The following is a 16,250-nucleotide window of genomic DNA, read 5'->3' as shown; positions in this document are numbered from 1 at the left end:
TGATTCTCCCTAACTATAGATTTATCAAGAGGATATCCGACTGGCAATATTAGGGCTATCACTCTGTTTCCAACATATCATTCTATGGCTAGTGGTCTTTGCATAACAAAAATGCTAAACTCCACATAGAGGTTCCCACAATGGACCCAACAACTATCCTGAACAGTGGAAGCACCCTTATTTATGAGAAACACACCGATTTCAACATCTGCTCCTAATCCCACACGTGTTTGTTGCTCAGAAATTTGGTGCCTCACAAACCACATTCAGAGACAGAAAAAAGTGCATTAGATCACAGCCTTTTCAGCACAATACTGAGGTGTCCACCAATAATAATAATAATAATAAAAAAGACTTGCCTAAAATTATTAAAATAAGATCTTTAATAAGAACGACTGAAACTTTAAATAAAAGAACCTTTCAGTTTCAACAAAAGTGCAGTTACTGTTCTTAACATTACCAAAAACAAAAGATCTGTTACTTTTCACCTACTTCAAAGTGACATTTGTTTGACATGAGAAAGAAATAAAACAATGAAGATTGATCCCAGGTGTATCTGTACCCAAAGGAAAACATTCACACGTTACCTCTTACCTAAACAATACTGAGATTATTTGCCTTTTCACTGTTTCAGATTGAAAACAATGCCCTGATTGTCTGTTTAACATATTGACAAACTTTGAAAGCTACTGCTGTGTACCCAGTGCTAAAACCAACAACCAGACTTAAAAGTTACAGAACACAAGCATTGTATAATAGAACAAGGAATAACACATATACTCAGAACACACAAGCAACACATACCTAAAACTAATTCAAGAATACATGTTGCTGTGTGTGAATGCTTGAAGGCAGCAGCAGACTTGTAACTGTAAAACAATGTCTTGTCTTTAAATTAGCAGATTTTGTACCAGATGAAGAAAGTACAAACTAAGGCCGAATCCGCTTGCCTGTAACCTTTGTGTTGCAGATTAGATTTAAAAATAGATTTGTAATTTTAAACAAATGATAAAAGGAACACAGTTTCATTGCATCCAGACTGAAATATTTCATTACCCATAACATCAAATCCATATTTATAGTGCAGGCAGCAGAACATCAACACCCTCCATGCGTAGAAAGGTATTTCAAGCTGTTAATTTTTCCAGCATGTTGTGTCAGTCAGCTAAATCACTTGATTATGTGGTGCTGCTTAGTTTTCCTGTTCTTCCAGTTTAACAGTATTTTGCTTTTGTGAGGAGTAACAGCAAAAACATGCTTTTTTTAACATGTGGGATTAAGGATGAGAGGTCACCAATAGGAAATGGAGGGGAAAATAGCCCAGCATCTCTCAGACAGTGCTGGATTTGGACTTTATGGACAGCAGCAAAATGTCTCAATATAACCTTAAGTACTGTAACATTTTCTGTACACTGGTTGTAAATGTCAGTTTCTGACAGCTCTTTGGTAAATAAGTCCTTTCCAATATGCTATAACCTAAGTTTGGCATTTTATTAATTGTATTTGATTGTTGCATGAAACAGCACGTGTTGAGGCAAACAGTAATTCTTGTTCCACATGTCTTTGGGAACATAAATCCCATCTGAACTGGAAAATGAATTGTTACATTTCGGATGTATTATTTTTAACGGTTTTGATTTCCAAGAGTTCCACCATTAAAGCAGAGGGGAACTGAGAGGCAAACTACTGATATTTAAGTTTAAAACATCTCTTAACTGAATGCACAGGAAGTATGAACTACTTGGAATTGAGTATTAAACTGAGGGATGAGAGTTGACTCCCTCTATCAAAAATGTGTCTCAAATGGGAAATAACCTTCTGTGACCATGTTTTCAACACAAGGGGTTTCCCGCTCATTGTAAAGTCAGGGTTATGCTACATAGATTTCAAGCATGGTGATACGTCTTTGATGATGATTATAATTGCTTTCCACCAAGCTTTTAAAGTAATTGACATTGGTTCTCACACAGCTACGACTTGAATCCCCTCTCCCTTATAAAGACTTGAGTGAGGTAAGAATGGTATATCCTGAAGTCTCAGTCTATCCAAGCTGGCTCTTCCACTGTTCTGGGTGGACCCATCTCAAAAGGTAGTTTAACTGAAAAAATAAGCAATTGAGAAAATATGGTGCTGAATGTAACCCCACCTGTCTTTCTCAATTTTAGTCTACCTTTTCTGTTTTCCAGTAGATTCAGGGATCATGAATAATAGTTCAGTTTTGGGAGTACGTTTATTTAAACCATATTCATCTGTGCAGATCTTCTGTAAACAACCCCACTTTGGGAGCAAGGTTCAAATGAAACAGGTCCTTCAAATCGGTAGAAATTCCCAAATACCTGAAACTTACCTTAATGGAAAGAGTTGTGTAATAGTATTCCAATAGTATCAGGGACAAAACTGCAAATGTGGAGCAGATGACTTCATGTGCTTAAATACTACTAAAGCTATTAATGAGTTACAGCATCTCTGGTAGTGATACTTGTGGTTGTTGTAGGTACAGTGAATACCTGCGTTCATTCATGCTGTGGTGGAGTTTGTTTTAATAGGCACCGTGTTGGCAGTCAGGCAGACTGCAGCTACAAAAGGTTCCACAACAACAGAACAGAGGAGATCAAGAAAAATCTTGTCTGGCGTGGCCCACATTCTAAGGCTTTAAAGTCTTGGAAGCCTCACACCATCCTGAAATTGCAAGGCAGCTTGTGACAGTACCTCTCTCATGCAATAGTGAATACTCTTTTAAATCATGAAAGCCCAACAGCAGCTTTTTGCCAGGTCTTTTCACTACATTTATGATAAGTGTAATAATAATAATTTATAATAATGTTATAAAGTTAAGTGTTACAACTTTGCATTAAGCCTTGCATAATACAGGGCAAGTTGCCACTTTACATGTGTCTGCTTTATTTTGTGCATGGTGTTAAATCACCTTCAGAACATGTATACAAAAGAGTCTTTACTATGAAGACACTGTACACACAATAACCTAGCTTTAACTAAACTCACTGAGAAACCCATTAGAGAATGCCACACAATGGACTGCACAATGTGAAGGTGAACACGATTTGCTTTGTGTAATCTAAACACATTTTGTTAAAGGATATGCTAAAGAGAGCAGACTGCCAGTCAGAAAGATATCACTATTATACGTGAATATTGATCTTATTAACGGTGTCTAACTGGACTGGATGGAATCTGCTTCTGTCCAGAGAATAAGAAGGGTCTCTATCAAAACCTCAAGTGTTGGACGGCACAGCTGCATACCTGCTGAATGATGGATGGCCAATTCCTGACTATTTTTTGTATTTTGTGCTTCCTTCCTATAAACAAATTCTGATTCTCACATTTTCAGAAAATGGAAAACTGACCATACTATTTGCTTGGCATTCTCAACAAGTTTGCCTTTTATTCAAAACCCAAAAAGCATGATACAGCTGGCAGCCTACTAGTTAAAAGAAAAATGAGTGGAGAGTGAGATCTGTGATCCTGCTTTGAAGAGACTTTTTACTTCAAGATGTTGGTGGACACAGTGGCACCAACATAAATGTGCCTATAAATCACTTCATTATCTCAACAGTTGCTCTACACACTATGATGCAACATTTTATGTATGAAGCTCACTTGTTTCATCAGTATAAAAATTAGGCCTGTTTTATTTATTCCCAACATCCAGATGTTACAGACGTTCTGAAGGATTTCTATAAGTTGTAACCAGCTTACATCTCTAATTCATATAAAAGAATTACTTTGATCAACAACATTTGAACAATAATAAAAAGGCAATTCTCAACATTTCAAAGCCCCTGTTTTTCAAGGATCAGCTGAGTTAACCACATTTTAGCCTACTTATGTAAAATGCCACACAGTGAGCAGGTTCTGCTAGCATTAATTCCTGTTCACACACTTCACGAGCAAACAAATCAGTCTCTAAAACTGTTTTTTTCCCCATTTATCTCACATTTAGACATTACAAATTCAACTAACAATAATTAACTCATTTGTTTCTTTACCATAAATTCACTTTGATTTAGATGTCAGGAAACAATAAGTAAAATCCTTAAAGACCTTACTGGTAGACCGACTGCAGGCCTGTGACTAAAGGAATATCAAAACCATTCTCTCTGTACATTAGGGAATGGAAGCCTATTTCATTAACACAACCAATTCCTGAGAGAACGCAACATGGAGAAATCTCCCAGTTCCATCCACGTTTATGAAAGGTATGCCAGAGTGAATCACAAAAGTAGAAAGGCTTTCCTTCGTGCATCAACAGCAACCACGTCATCATGGAGTAAACGTTGTGGACAGCTTGAACATTTGAAAGCAAAAGAGATCATTCCAAAGTCCAAACACACAAGTCTTCTTTTGGATTTGAATGACTTCTGCCATGCTTTCAAAATTTATTTCCGTACTGTGCATGTGGAATCGGAGTCAATTTTAGCCGAATTCCAGCTGAACTAAACAGGATTAACTCCAATTCCAAACCCACCCAAAAATATTCAGTTACAATTGCAGAACTACATTGGAATTCACCCCATTGCTGCATTCTGGGCCAATATTCTCACTGCAGAGATGGTACAATGTCTCCATGAAAACTGTATAGCCATGTGGATCACAAACGGCAACACGTGGTAAGTCTCCGTAGTCAGTGTGAGCGTACTGCCTCAGAAATATCAAGATGCACATATTAAGATATTTATTTTGAAATCTCCAGTTTTGTTTTACAGAAAAGAAAAGAAAATCCAGAAAGGCTACACAACACCTACTGTTGACAACTGGTATCACCTCCACGTTCTAATTTTTTCACAGCGCTACAAAGGGGTTTTTCTGCATACTGCTGCTGAATGAGGTTCCTTAAAATACCTCTATTTTCCGAACAGCAGCGTTCAGCTGCTTTGGCAAAATCTTTTCTTCTCGAGTTTTTATCAGCACTTTAATTCCATAATCCTCCCGGGGGGCTGGGAGAGAGCTGGGAATCAAGCAGCGTTTCATTCCTTGAGAGGCGACAGCCTTGCATGCAACACTGCACGAGGCATTACTGTGCCAGTCTCTCGAGTATCTGAAGAAGCTGGCACGGCACGGCCCTGGCACAGCAGGACAGCACGTTTCTTAACAAACAAACAATGCGACACGCTTCCAACAGCAGTGCCAGCGGAGTGTTACGGCTCCTTAAAATGTCAGCGTCAAACAGCCAGACCAAATGCTGAGAGAGCAGCGCAAGATTCTGCTCTACTAGTAGTCCTTGTCTCATCACATTTTCCAAACCTAAACACCCTGCTAGTATCTGGGTTTTTTTTTTTACAACTTACTGTAAAACTGAGGAGACCGGGACTGAGACTTAACCCTTGCACTTTGACTTTTTATAAAATACTATACTATTTTTATTTATTTACTATTAATACTATACTTAGTATTACTAAGTATTACTAATTAATAATTAAGGTGGGTAGCTGCGTCAGCATGCGTAGGCTACAAAGGAACAAGTAATGGGTTTATTCCATGCTGAAAAAAAGAAGAAAGAAAACACAACGTTTCGGCTGTGGAGCTTCTTGAACGGCTGAACCGTTGTGTTTTCTTTCTTCTTTTTTTCAGCATGGAATAAACCCATTACTTGTTCCTTAGTAATTAGTATTACTATAGTACTTACTAATACTATACATAGTATTATTTACCATACTAATACCATCATCCACTTGAAGAAACTTGTAGTTTAAAATGATGTAAACATCTTTGGTTAAAAAAACCCAGAAAAGCCTTTCTTTTTAATGGTGGCACCTCTAAACCGTTAAGAAAGTAACCGGAACGATTAGTTATGTAGCTGCATTTATTGCAAGCTTATAACTCAGTGTAAGCAATCACCATGTGGAAACACTGCTTACTTTCCAAGACATCAAGGCTCAGCCCAGGCAAGAAGCAAAAACAAAGAAACACTGTTAGTAAACCATCCAGCCTTTTCATCTAATTCTGGGTCGTAGTGGACCCAGCAAGTCATGTACACAAGGCTGGGTACACCATGGATAGGACTCGCCAGTCTGTCACAGGGCAAAGGGACACACTCCCACCCGATCACCCAATCAACCTGCCAGTATGTCTTTGAACTGTGGGAGGAAACCGGAGCACCTGGAGGCAAGCATAGCCAACATGGGGGGAACATACAAGCTCCACACAGACAGCACCCCAGGAATTGAACAACGGGGCTCCAGAGGCAACAATGCTAACCACTGCACTACCATGCTGCCGCTGCAAAATCAGTAATGATTTACTAAATAAAGGTTCAATCAAATCTGAGGACTTAAAGGTCACTTACAGCTAGGAAAAAAAACAAGGCTATGATTCGGCTTAAATATCAAGCCAAAATCTGTTTCCACAGAAGCAAGAAAGCTGCATTCAAGCAGACCTAAAACTAAAAGAATATGAAAAAAACTCAAGTCATGTTAATGGCTAACTCTTTACATAGCAATTATAGCATGTCTCATGCATTCCCCTGCTTTGCTTTGTGTAAGAAAAATCCTATTGAATGTTAATAGCATTAACCAGAGGTACTGGAATTTTAGCCAAATATCCAATGTGATTCAATACTAAACCAGTATTAATTATCCAGCAGCTGAATTAAACTCAACAATAATGTTATATCCAAGTTAAAAACAGTTGAAGTGTTGGATTTTTCCACAAAGACTTGAAATACATTGGAATTTTACATTTCACAAGATTAAAAAATGAACATATTGATAGGAAAGAATGAAAACTTGCAGGTGGTCACAATTAAATGTTGCTTTGGCCAACTCCATGGTACCCTACAGTCACCATTTCAAGGCTGCTTTTTCAAGAACACTAAATTTGATGTTTCACTCTCACACTAATAAAAACTAAGCGCTAAAAGCAATCACGCTGTCACTTGGGACTTCATTTACCTTGAGTTGTTCAATGTTTTCCAAATTGCCACAGCGTTATCCTTTTGATTAACGGAAACCTGCCATGGTTAATTTAAAAACTGGCACAACGATAGAGCTTTTTGCACATAATGCATTTCAAGGATTTTGCTTTTCTGTTTAATTGAACTGGAATGAAACAAAGCATCCAAGAGCCCCTTGTGTACTGTGAAGGAAAGGTGTAAAGACTTTGCATCTTGTGACATGTGATTTCAAACCCTGACATTCAGGGAAAGTAGAATGAAAGCAATTTAATCTTACGAGAATCTTAGTTGCAGCTGATCAGTGCGGTACAAGCAGATTTCTTAATGCTTCAAAATGCTCCTTAATTTTCGCAATATTACAGGAAATACAGCTTTCAAATGTTTATTAGTGAAAAATGTTCCAATAATTAAAAAAAAAACAAGGTTAACACTTCCATCTCAAAATGGCCAGTCAGCATTGGACAGCCTATGCTGTATTATCCTACTTTGAATCTTCAAAGTGCATCCTTTAGTTCTTAATTAGAAACGTCTTTCCTGCTTAGGGTGAATTTTTATGTATAGGGATATATGCTCCCATTTATTTTGTGGTATCCGGGGTGCAGAGAGAGAGACTTAACTGCAGGTTGCATTGTATTTTGTTTGAAGGCGGCTCATTAAATTTTTTTGTCAAAGCACCTCTTACATTCACATGGAGAAAAAAGCGGACAGATATTTGCCTGCAGTGTCACCTGGACCTTTTACCTCATTATGGTCTTCAAAAGGGCTCCTTGGCTATATCATTTACATTTGAAATCAATTTATCACAAATGTGTATTCGGTAGTATTCCCAATCTACCTCGAAAAGACATTCCTTGAAAAAAGTTTTGTTTTAAATCATGTTCTCAAAATACTCTGAAAAAAGGGTATTGATGAGAGAACAGTGTCACAAAAGTACAATAATATATGCTTACACTGTATGTACTGCCTATGAAGGAATACAATGTAAAATATCTGAAGGGATATTGTTAAGAATACTAAGTATATTTCGAATTCTGAACCTTTTTGCACAGTTACTCTGTGAAGCCCGGGAATTAAAGAAGAGTAAAAGACAACAACCAGAAGGTAAGCAAAAAAAGGCATAGAAAATGTTCTGAAATAAGCAAAGAACGGTGAATTCAAACTACAACAGTTTAATGCTCTGGCATGACCCCATTAAGAATACTGTCTCTCAGTTTGGTCCCCATCCTACAAAAAGGATGTCACTGCTCTGGAAAAAACTTCAAAGAAGAGCAACCAGAATAATTCCAGCACTGAAAGCTATGTCCTACATAGATAAGCAAAAAGGACTAAATCTCTTTTAGCTCGGAACAAAGACAAGAGCTGGGGAATTCGATTAACGCATTCACAATCTAGAAAGTCAGACACTGTCAATCTGAACCACTACTTCATAAGAAAAAGAAAACAGGAGCACTGGCCCCAAGTGAAATACTTGTGTAGCAGCAGAAGACACTGTTATATTTAATGTTTACACAACAACCCCCTAGCTCCTTTTATTTAGAGTTGTATTTGCTTGAAACAAACTATTTAGTGGACTAAGGAAAGAAACTGCACACTGAGAATCTAGAATCAATGAACTACCAGCAAGTAAACAAGAAGGGGTCCCAGCAGATCTCTCATGTGTAAATTTTCACATTCTTGTAGATACTAGCGCAGTTCCTTAAAAGGTGAGCATATGACCAACTTGCTTAGAAACACTATCATGAAAGCATGCATCTTTTATACTTTCATGGTGGTCAATATCTTGAAACTTGTTGATACTTAACATGTTAAGACAATAACATTATTTCATGCACGAACAACCACTACCAGGCAATTGGTATGGTTTTATATTAAAGCTGACTTGTAAAATATCCATTCCATTTTCAGTCACTAGAGCAAATATTTAACCACTATGCTTTGAAAATCTGTTTATCACCTGGGATAAGATACCACTTCATTAACTGACCTCTTAAAATACTGTGAACAGTTTGATGCAGCCAAACACATTCTGGCTTCCCTCGACATCCCCCATATTTCAAAAGGTACAGTAATTTCTCAGTTCTCTATATGGCTGTCACACAGGTGGTGGATGAAGTAGGTGCCCTCCTTAATGTAAAGTGCTTTGGTATCCTCGGGAATTAAAAGTGTTCAGTAATATTTTGTGACAAGGAAATGTACCTGGTAATTGTCAATACTACACATTTTTAAGTTAGGAGGTCACACTGAAGAGTTGTGCTGACCAGCAAAGTAAATATCTTTGTTGCTTATACTCTTGTGCTGACATGGAAAGAAAAATTAAAAGCCAAAATGGTCACAAGGAAGCAAACCAAATGAGGCATTTATTTTGCAACTATGGAATTTATTGGTAACATTCTATGATGAAATCTGTATAAAAAATAAGCAACTGCTTCCATTTGACTTCTCAGGTGATAACACTATTTGTCCACAAATACAGCTTCTGTACAGTCATGTTACATGAATAACTGTAGAAAGAATTTCATAAATATAGATAAATACCTTAATATATTAAGCTAACAGGAAGGAATCGGTTTCTACATGTGTAGATAACTCTCTTAATTGCATGTGATGAAATATGGGAGATCTTACAGAGAATATTAGGAAGGCAAAACTCAATGTAACAATTGTGTAACTACTTTTTACAATGCTGTGAGGTACTTTTGGAAATTTAACTGACTGTAAAAAGAAGAGCAAAATACAGCATTTGTAAAGATTAATTTTAATTGCAACTCCAAAATGGAACACTTGTCAGCAGAGTGTTTTGAGCACAAAAACTAATCTTAGCATAATACTCAGAAACTGTTACAACATTTTTAGGTTAAATCTCTTTAATACTTTGCAGATTAAGTGAATAATTGAATGTATGTGAAGCTGGTTAGTGTCACTGAATTGGTGATTTCAGTTTGAAAGCCAGTTTTGAAGACACGCTTAGAATGCTGTGATGGTAGTAGGCACTTTATAATAAATGGGTAAAAAATGACTGGAAAACTTTCAAATTAGGACATTTTCCAGTAACCAAAAAAAAACATTTTAATTATGTAGATACTTTTAAAAGCAGAAAAGCAACAGCTATTAGCTAAGGTTGGCACTCTCCATATTTCCTAGAAGCAAGATAGCTTATAAAGTGTAATTAAAGTAGATACAATTTCTCAAAAACTGAAAGAGATGCATTGAAATGGTGTTGAGATTCTTAAACGTTGCTTAAATGTCTAAAAACCAGCGAATTTTAATTTCTGTGGTTTTGGTAAACTTTACCGCAACATCTCACATTACTCAGGCCTAAAAGCTGAGCCTTTTAACACTGAAGTGGTTCAGAGACTCCTGACTCCAAAATACACAAAAGAAAACAGACAACTTTTGCAGTTACTTAACAGTCTTTTAAATATGCTTTAGTTGTACATTACCTTGGTCCTTACTGATTTATCGTTTGCAGGTAGATCATAACAGTTACCAAAAATATATATGCATTCCGTTTTCATGGTTTTGGACAATAGACATCAGCAAACAAAATTAAAGACATTTTGAAACTACACGAGAAACACAGAGAACACGATGAAAACATCATGAACACAACGACCAGTCATACAAATTCTAACATCCAACGTCTCGTACCTTTGTATCCTAACCTACCAAACAGCACAGAGGAAAACATAACGATGCCATTCGCCAACGTCCATGTTTTTGAAGAGATGGTTAGCTGTTTAAAGATATCTATTTATCAATTCCAAGACAAGACTGAAGAGAAACTAACCTGTTCTTCTGACTTTTGAATATATTATGCAGTGAGCTTTGTGATAACAACACACAAGACATCGCATGCAGAAAGTTTTTCAGGATAATGGGGGGAAAAAGTGGCCACCACAAATATCACATACCAATATTATGGGCCATTTTAATTGCCTAAAACAAGAAATGTTCATGTTACCACTGTGAGAAACTACAGAAGCACTTAGCCTTTATCACTCATTTGCAGACACATGAGGTGTAATAGATGTACCAGGCATGGAGGGCATATGCACTGTCCTGGCTTTACTCTCTGTGCCCTAACCTGGGAGCACTAAGGCTTTGTAGGCAAATTATTTCATATTTTTGTAACTTCAATAACCAGCTGCCTTAAGACATTTCGTTTTGCATCTATCCTGGATACATACATGTTTCCTCAGGCTGACCTTAAACATGCTGATGACTTCCTGATTCATAGCTTTCTGGCATCACCTGCTTCTACTCAACCACCTTGGGACATATCGATAAGATGCTGTCATTTGTCTTTAATTGTGGAGGTGACACACACCACTGGCAACGTGTGAACTCTTTATCACTTGTTTACAGTCAATTTTCTGTACACATCATACACACAACTAAAAATCTGCTTCACTTGAGACACCCTCCATTGAAAAGACAACCCCTCCAGCGGGATATAGCTTTTCTGGCACTTCCACATTAAAGACAGCCATTCCCAACAATACTGAACAACCCTGAAAAGAAAACCACACGGATTGAAGACCTGCAGTTTATCTATTCAGGGAAATATAATAATAGGGAGGAACACAATCATCATTCCTGATCTTTTTGTAAATCATTTTACTTCCAACTTGACCCGAAGAGCATATGCATATATATATATATCCTAGCATCCCAGAAAAACAAAATATACCTATCATTGTGCAGTTTTCACTGCATTTTAAAACTCCTTCCCAAGCATTTATAACGCAAATCCCTGTTTTCACAATACAATGTTACTAGCTATGCTAATCTTTTTAAAGTACTACTGGAAATCCATGCATAATGTTATCCTAACATTTATAGGTTTGAACATTTATTTAGAAAAAAGGCAACTGACTTAAAACTGTCCATGATTAACAACGCAACAAACAGACCAACACGATACATCTCACGACTGGTCCTCAATTTATAACGTAATGTACCTTTAAATAAGGAAGAGGAAATGTTAAACTTAGATTTAATGGAATTGAACACTTCGGCGACTTCCTTCTAGAAAACAACGCATTCCCCTGAGTTCGTAATTAAAATTAAATCTGCTGGAATATATTATAGCACAGCGTAACCATTATGGCACAGTTTGCCGGTCAACTCTTCTAGAAGTGTTAGACCACAGGACAATTTCACTCCTGATAATATTTTGTAGCTACGACACATTACGAAAGCATTGGCGTATTACCAGTGGTAGAAACTGGGAGATTTAGCTTAAATAAACATATCCCTTTTATTTACAATTAGCCTCTTAACCAAGGGATATGTTGCCTTTTCTTTTACTCCACGCAAGCCCTGTGAGTGTCTGATCTCAATCATTACACACCCCAAATTGTGATGTTTTGCGCTCGCAATATCAAAAAGCCGGTCAAGTGCATCCTGCGCTTGCACAGAACGCGAAATCTGAAAAAATCACATGGCATGGATATTTCATTTCATGTACAATCCGATTATGATGCGTTTCGGCACAGTGCCTCTTTTAAAGCAAGGGTGTAGCAAAATATCTAAAGTGAAAAACACAAGAGGCGTTTTGCACTCGCAGCAGTGCGGCCTGTACAGCCCCGGCAAAGCCTGCGGACTCTCCCTCCAATCGGATCCCAACACAGAAGACACTTCCACACAGACATTGACGCTGCTTCCTTCCCATAACTAGGAGCCAAAGAGAAAGGGTGGGAATCTACTGAAAGATGGATTTTTATAGAAACATATACATATCTTCCACTAGCCTATTCCAGAATTCTAGTTTATGGTGATAGTTTGTGGGATACTCACCCTGTCTCTCTATGGCTCTCTGAGACTCCTCCAAAGGTATATTCAGATCAAATGGGGCGGGGATTGATTATCTTTCTGAACTGCCCAGAATTGTGTTAGCAGGCACCTTGAATTCTTTCTGCGTTTTTTTTGTTCAGTTTGAATTTGATTTGTTGAGCAAATGCCTTGCCTTTTCTTTCAGCCTCTCTGTGTGTTGCAGCAGCACCTTCTAGCCACCATCTTACATTGGACTAGGGAGGAGGGGGGGGGGGGGGGTTGAACATTCACATCGTAGTGAGTGTGCGCGCCTGCTGGTCTCTCGGGGCATGTGGTTAATGTAGTTTTAGGTAAAAACACATTGAAGGAAATTTGATTAAATCTTAAGGTTTATTATTTCTGTATAGTGTCGTATCAATAAAGCATCATATAAACAAAACCATAATTTTAAGAACATTCAACTTGAAACACACCTCAATAGCACAAATACATAATTTGCTCATTTTAAGTACTACAAATCCCAAGATGCTCTAGCTCAACAGAGAAAATTGTTACACATGGGGGAGGGGTGATTTTTCTACTTCTCTGACGTGCCCTTTCTCTGATGTAATTGGGAAATGTAGTCATATCGGAACTTCTTGTGCGACTGAGAAACTATCCGAAGCCCATTCCATCCGAGTTAGAATTTAAAAGTTTTTATGACATGTTTTTGAACAATTTAAAATAATTTAGAAGCTCAGACATTAGGTTGCTTAACACATTTTGAATCTTCAGAAGATGTATGTTAAATTAAGTTTATTTTTCACTCCTAATTAAGATTTTTAATCGGAAATTGAATCTTAATTTAAAATCCTAATTTGAAACATTAAGGTGTAACAAGAAAATATTTTTAAAAGAAAAGCTTAATTTTTAAACAAAAATGTTATTTATTTTCTACCTTTAGTGTTGGAAAGCCGTCAAAAACAATCGCCCCCACATGAATATTAACCACAAATACGGTATAATTTAACTTTAGTGTGACGTTTATCAGAACCTTTACATACCCCTATAGAAGGGGGAAAGATTCACCTTGTCTAATGCAACATAACCCCCAGCGACATCTTCTGAAAAGAGCAACATCACTTTAGTGTACATTTATTAAATAAGGATCGTTATCACAACAGAAACAATTTTGGTCGAATTGGAATACTATTCGACACCGGTACACATCACCGTTTTCCAGCCGTGTTTCTCACCGGTGTTTCTACTTTGAGCCGTATGGCTACTACACCTGTCGTAGCAACACTGTAAAGTACATACATGTAGTTTCTTTGCTCAAGACAACACAGAAAATGACAAAGTCGGAGGCGTATAAGATAAGGATAAGACCGATAACAGTACAAATGGTCGAACTCCGTAATAGACATAGAATTAAGCTACATGATCCTGTATTTTAGTTTTTGCGTAGTTTTTTACAGCTGCTTCGTTTCCTCATTTCTAGCTGTTGAGAATGATGTTATTCTTCTTTATCTTTTCATTTTTTCCTTTGTGCACAAGCAAAGTCCCGATGCTGTTGTTAGGTAACGTTAATGATGATTCCTGTCCAGAAGGCACAGCCAGCAGAAGATTTACTACTCCGGAGGCTTTACACGATGCCTTGTGGTGTCACCCATCACAACCTTCTGAGTGACATAATGGCTCATGAATGAGGAGGGGCCTGTCTGGGTTGTAAACAGCCCTAGAAGAAATGGTATGCATGATCCTCTTTTTGACGTCCCTGGTACAGTTAGATCTCCATTGGGACTCATAGAGATAAAAACGTTTGTTGAAACGTTGTTGAAAAGGTGACAATAGAAATGATGCGCTCTAAAAAGAACTTTTTTTAGAACTTTTATGCGCTAGAGTGTTTTCTTACTGTTTGTTGAGTTAGTACAAAATGTGTATTTGTCCTTGTATATCTTGTCATGTTTTTCATATTGTGATGCTCAGCCTCTGCTTGCTGAATGGTAACCATCTATATCAATACACTTCTAACCTATTACCTTCCATCCTCTTCCTGGATGATCTTTTACAACTCTAAACCTCTGAATACCTTTATACAGTAGCCTCCCCGCAGCCCCCCACCCTCCTATTACGTGACTATGTTATTGAGTAATTTTTGGCCTGTGCATGCTGACGTTGCTGATTCCTTTTCTTTTATTTTTCTCACTAGCAATGGCATCCAATTGCACAACGCCTTGCTCATTCTTCTCTTGGAAAGGGGGGAACAGCAGACGTTTCTGCTGCTGATCCTGTCTAACAAGTACAATTGTTTTACACCAATTAGAGTCTAACTGTAATGTGTCTGACAAATACTATTCTTACTTCTTACAAGTGTGTCTTCAACTGGCATACCCTGAGTATTTCACTGTACCAAAAAAAGTAGAAATGTAAAAATGCAGTAAAATATTATGAATCTGTTACTATACTTCAATTGCAATTGAGAATACATTCATTTATCTTTTTTAGGGAGCTTCTCAGTGATTAAACTCTAGAAACTGTGCTGTGCAGCTGTGCAGATCTTTTTCGGTTGTCCTTAGAGCTGATCCTGAAGAGCTTTCGCAGTCCTGAGCATTACATGTGATGAGTTTTGTTTGCTTCAAAGTTGAAAAAAATCTTCTGATTGTAATCATACAGTAGGGGATCATGAGTATTAAGGTTGTTAGTTAACTTCAGAGAAGCTATTTTGGAAGACCAGCTGTGCATTGTTTTGTGCTGGTCAAACTCTTTCCTTTGCAGACTAGAGTTGTATACATCATGCAGTTTTTCGCGGAGCCAGCTGCGGTCACAAAGGTGGGATATGATGCTTCCTGAGTTTTCATTGCATCATGGAGGAACTGTTTGGAATTCTGTAAACCTTTTTGGATTTAGTTCTCGTTTTACACTTCTTTGATCTGTTCAGTGATGTTATCAATTATTTCAAAAATAGGTACTTGCATGTTTTGTCATCTGCACTTTTTTGTCTCACACTTTCCTACCTTGATTTAATGTATACTGAACTCCAAAACCTCTTTCCAAAATTACCCAGCTCTTTGGCAAATCAGTGGAATAAAAAATACAATATCATTCAGCTTGGCTTGAAGCAGGTTAAACAATAGCTCTGTTACTTTAAAAAAGTCACTGTTTAGATATTTTCTACTTTACACCATTAAGCCTAATCAGAAACCCTTAGGCTAAGGAATAGGAGCAGTAGCATTTCAAACTGCAAGATTTTACACCTCACTTTCAAAACATTCAGTCAGAGCCTTTCTGCTTCGCTTCACAGTTTGTGAAGAAATTCAGACTGCCTTTGGGAGAAATTGGGAGAAAAATGTCACTGATATAAAATGTCATCCTGTTCACCATTCTTATAAAATATTAGCTCTTGTTCTCTGAGATGATGCCCAACATGGATCAGGCTTTGCAAAAGCCAGTTTCTGTTGCACACATAGCTGCAGATCAATTTAAGCTTGACCAAGTGTTCTTAATTGTTCATATGCTGTAGCTGTCACTGACTAGTTTAAAGGTGCTCATTGAGTTTCAAGCACATCGCCCACAACATGGAAAT

The 16,250-nt window shown here is 37.4% G+C and overlaps 1 protein-coding gene across 3 annotated transcripts in view; it reads right to left on the bottom strand.

The window, feature by feature from the left end:
* Positions 1 to 12,944, bottom strand: part of LOC148654759 (CCR4-NOT transcription complex subunit 4-like) — a 51,846-nt gene extending 38,902 nt beyond the window's left edge. For all 3 annotated transcript variants that reach the window (XM_088644682.1, XM_088644684.1, XM_088644683.1), the window contains exon 1: positions 12,710 to 12,944. The gene's annotated coding sequence lies outside the window, so the exon portion shown is untranslated. The remainder of the gene's footprint in view (positions 1 to 12,709) is intronic.
* Positions 12,945 to 16,250: the final 3,306 nt, after the last annotated feature.

This window comes from Lepisosteus platostomus, chromosome 9 (genome assembly GCF_059453375.1).
Source record: "Lepisosteus platostomus isolate fLepPlt1 chromosome 9, fLepPlt1.hap1, whole genome shotgun sequence".
Lineage (NCBI taxonomy): Eukaryota > Metazoa > Chordata > Actinopteri > Semionotiformes > Lepisosteidae > Lepisosteus > Lepisosteus platostomus.
The sequence above is the reverse complement of the archived record's forward strand: the minus strand, read 5'-3'. Positions and strand labels throughout refer to the sequence as shown.